Here is a 4,901-nt window from a genome sequence, read left to right on the forward strand (position 1 = left end):
ACACGTTAGGGAGATACCTGTGTTTTGTGCGTATTAAGGCGCACAAGTACACATCTATGAAAAAGCAATGTAACGCCTTGTAAAAGATGTAATACAAAAGATACAATCAAGAAATCTTTTCCTTACGAAAGGTCAGTTACTGAGAAGATAAGGGATAACATATATAAACATTAAACGATATATAACAATTTATGAACACAACTTATGACTAGAATTATTAGCATAAGTATAATGTGATTCCATAACACTTTCATTACTTGTCAAAGCATACCTTAGGCCACTGGTTTCGCTTATTTTCCGGAGGCACAACAAAGGATTACAGAGTAAAAATTATCAGGTACCCAAATAAATAAACATATTAACAATTAAATAAGACAGCCATATCTCAAAAGTGCGAAAGGACTCGATAGCAAATATAGGAACAACGTGGATTGTGTTATGGAGAGGCAAATGCAGCGCATACGACGAATAAAAATAATAAGGAAAATACACTGATAGACTAGGGAGTTTTACAAATAACGCAACCACGCGTCTTTTCTTACCCAAATGCCCTGACTCTGCTTGCGCTGTTATGGACCCCATTTTCGTTCCTTTGTATAACTTTTTGCGTTGTTTTCTAAGCCAGGTGGTCTGCTTTGACTTGTAAGTTGGTGCCTTTCTCGCTCCTATTAAAGACATCAGTTCGTTGTCTGATGCGATGATTTCACCATCATTGAAAAAATGTTCGTTCGGGCACTTGATCTGGAAATGAAGTCGTCGGCAATTTTATTCAAATTGATTTTGCGGGAGAGTTCTTTGTGGGCGTGCAAAATTGCCAGATGGTTCAAACGGGCTTGTCCAGTCGTTAACCGCAAGTACATTTTGAGTCGCCGAAGGCAAGAAAAGGACCTCTCGGATGTGGTCGACGAGACCGGTATGGCCAACGCATTTTTTTTTTTTTTTTTGCTTGGCCATTTCCGGCAAAAGGTTGCTCAGGTGTTCGCCCTTGCCCCCCCCCCGCCCCCGTAAACATGTGCACGACGTCCCCAAATGTGTGCAATGATGCCGACCTCTGCTGGCTTAAAATGTCAATCAGCATATCTCTGTGCAAAATCAGGCGTCCTGGTTCAAGGTCGTCACCGTAGAACTACGTTATATATGCTTTGTATTTCTTCCCTATGGCAAGCTGCTCAATGTGGGACTTATGCTGCCACATATCAGGTGGATACCTGTTGTTTAACAAAGACAGCACTGCGTTAAGTACTTCATAGACCCTCCGGCGGTACATGTCACTCGCTGATGTAAACACGTGAGCTGAGGAACCTTCTTGATAACGGCGTGGAGTCTTCTTTCGCCTAGCGGGTAGAACGCACGGGTCCTCAACTTCTGCTTTTCCGCCTTTGCAATACATATGTGGGTCACGCGCTTCATTTTGGAGTTAATCTGCGCCGAGTTCAAGCTTGGGCCATCCGAGATGGCTGGTCCCTTCGCGTGCACTGTCTCCCCGCGTGCCTAGTGTTATGTTTCCGCTGGTACTTATACGGTGGGAAATATGCTTCCTTTTCAGCATCAGACGGGTTCTGGAGAAGTACCGATAAGCGAGGTGCCCACTATTGGTTTTGTCGTTGGTGCTCATGCTGTGTTTATGGCCGGTGCACATCGCAACGTCCGCAGCCGCGGTAGAAGCGAGCTCGACGCCTGTTTTCTATTTCTCCTTTTATTGCGACAGCAATTGTATCGACACTCCAGGCAAATGTTCGCTGTCGTCGTCGCCGTGATATTTCGTATAAAGTCCCAAAGTCATATGAGTGGGCGACCCATACACTACGGGTGCGAGAAAAAGCCCGTAACGCTGAGCCGTAACACTTGATAATCTTCCACGCACTCAATATTCGGGTTAGTTGGAGGTCACGTGATCAAATGCACGCATGGGGAGGAGAGCACGCGTCTTCTCATCTATATCCCTGCCGCAGCTGCAAATTACTGTGTGCGGTTGACGCTTCTACGGCCCGCGTGCCGTATCCCTTTGTTGGTAATCATTGGGGAGTGCAATGATCAAGGGCGAGCAGGGATGGCTGCTAACTTCATGCGCGCTCTTCGTAGGCTGTTTTTCCGCCCCCCAATTGTCGCAGATCGCATAGCCTAAGTTAAGAAACAGGGGTAATTGGAAATCGCTGACAGAAGCCGTCCTGTAGTGGACATAAAGATATGCAGATGGTCATGATGAACCTAATTTTCGGAGTCGCGGTGGTACACATGGCTGTACGAACCGTTCGTCCTCACTGCCGGCGTTCTTCATAATGCTAGCGTTGTGATAGCGACTGCTCGTGGTCTTCCAGCGAGATATTTACAGGCTTACATGGTCAGTGCATTGCACGATGTTTGTTATTTTAATTAGTAAGTAAAGGTTACTACAATTCAAATAGGCGATATAGCCAACATACAGACTCGTGTGAGGGCCGTACTTTTTTGCCGCAATTTTGACGAGCCTTACATGGGATCGGGCCATAGTATCTAATTTTTCTAGCTACGAGTATGAAATCCGCCGTAAACCTCCGCGATCGCCTCCTCTCGCCATCTATATAGCCGTGTACAACTTTAGAAGGCAGTGACTTTTGCCCCTCAAAGGCGGATGCACACGAGCATCCACCATTGGGTGCGCACTCTAGACTGACGTCATGAGCCGGACGGCCGGTGACCCCACCGACAGAGGACATGGCAGCCTGCGCTTCGCGCTGGGCTGAGTCGCGTCAGCGGGACTATTTCTTTAGTCGCGTTGGCAATCGGCTGCTGCGCTTCAGTGATCAGGACGGGGCGCCTCTCCTGTCTTAAGTTGTAACCGACTTTTTTTATATATAGTTGCGGCGCGCGAAAGTACGCGGCGCGGGAAAATTCGCAGTGGATCGCGATCGGAATCAGCGGTGAACGCGATTGCTGCTCGGTTGGATTAAAAAAACAAAAAAACATTTGCTTTCAAGTTGGGGGTGTGGCTCTTACACGGGTTTATACGGGAATAATCTTCCTTCGTGTAATTGTCTTATGCTTCGCTATCACTAATACTGCTTCGACTTTGCGGCGAAACTGCAGCCTCTTTTTTTTTTTTTTTTAATTCTGAGTGCTAGTAAAAGCTCTGCTGCGCATGACTTCCATTGATCTTGATTTCGAGTGAATCCGGAATGGCGTCACTTCAGTTACTAAGTTAATTATACATATTTATGAACTCTACATGCACGTTGCGATGTTTCCATCCCCAATAAATGTTGTAAATTATTATAAGCTTTTTTTTTCATGAGTAGCTAGCATTACCTACTGGAAAGAGAAGCAATGCTGAGACACATATCATTCACGTGCATTTCACACACCGTTGATAAAAGAGTCTGCCGAAGTGGTCAGTGAAGTCTGCAGGTCTTTTTCAGTGTCAAAAAAGCGCGCAAAGCAATTCGTAGCGAGTTGAACATATAGCAACATATTGATTCTCTAGACATAGGTTATCCATATCATTAGAAATAATTGTTGGTTGGCTACCTCTTTATCTTTCTAAATATGTACACATTGAAATACTATAATGTGTCTGCGCATGGTGTTCACACTGGAAATCAAAATGACATGTTGAAGTGAAAAAATACGGATGAGGGAGCCGCCGTTGGTGTTTCTAATGCGCTTGTTTTCCTGTTGCCAGGATTTTCAGAAATAAAGCGAAAGTATGAATAAAAGCCGCGCACGTCCGCGTCAACAATGATGCAGTTAGCTTTTAGCCACAATAACATTTTAAGGGAAGATGTAGAGGCAACTCCAAGGAAACCATGAACGGTTTGGGTAACAGGACTCTGGTAATGACTCCGGGGCTCGAGCCCCGGAGTCCCCCCCCCCCCCCCCCCCGTAGTCGGCGCCAATGATATTACTTCGTATGCTGTATGTGCAAGTGAAAGCGTGCGAGGGTTAGCCGGCGATCGCGACACCATCTCGCACACGCAGGGAGGGAATGAAGCGCGCCGTCTTCCGTCGCAGGCAACGAGGTGGAGGTGGGAGGTGGAGCGACTGGCCGCCGGAGGCACTTGGCGCGTATTCGCGGACTCCTTTCCCTCTCGGAAAAATACTTTAGTGTAGCACGTATTGACCAACACAAGGCCGTATCGGGAGTTTTTCATGTTGCTCTATAATTTTCTCATTGATACCTTTAATCTAATTATAACATTTGAGAAGTTCATTAATTAAGACTAATTAAGCAATTAGGCGAAATGACAAAAATAATCTGAATATGCCCAAGCGACGGCAAACAACATTACCTTGGTTCTGTCCAGCTACGCAGCATGTGCATATTTTTAAATCTTGGTGCGCGATACTTGGGACACCTGTATATATGCATGAGGGTGGGGGGAAGGTGCATTGTCTTCAATATACTAATTAGAACAGTCACTATATATTTTTAACTAAAAGCTATACGGTACATATTGCAAGTTATGAATTCTAGCCAGTTAGATGTTCGTGAAGCCTTAAACTGCCTTAAACTGTGGACTTTACTGTATACAACGCATAACTTTTATTGATCATCACGTCGGTTGTATGAACTATGTATATACCTACAACTTCTTATGCAACAGAAGTTCGGCAACAGTAGCGGCGTTTTTTGGAATCACAAGTATTTCTAAATGCAAAGCGTGGAGACCATGACCAATATATATTGTCATGACTGCAGTTTCTCAAGAAATTATTGGAGAAATTTTCATTCTTTCCTTTCTGGTTCTTTTTCTTCTCGTCGGAATTTCTCCCTGTCGAAATCATCGCATCACCGCTATGTGCCATAATTACATAAAAAAGTACGGGTTTTGCATTGTTTCGCGGTATAATGACGCGCCCTGATCCTTTAATTGCTTTGATATCTTTCGTGCCGTTTACGTTCAATTCAATTATATGCACGCAGC

This window comes from Dermacentor silvarum, chromosome 7 (genome assembly GCF_013339745.2).
Source record: "Dermacentor silvarum isolate Dsil-2018 chromosome 7, BIME_Dsil_1.4, whole genome shotgun sequence".
In the NCBI taxonomy this organism is placed as follows: Eukaryota; Metazoa; Arthropoda; class Arachnida; order Ixodida; family Ixodidae; genus Dermacentor; species Dermacentor silvarum.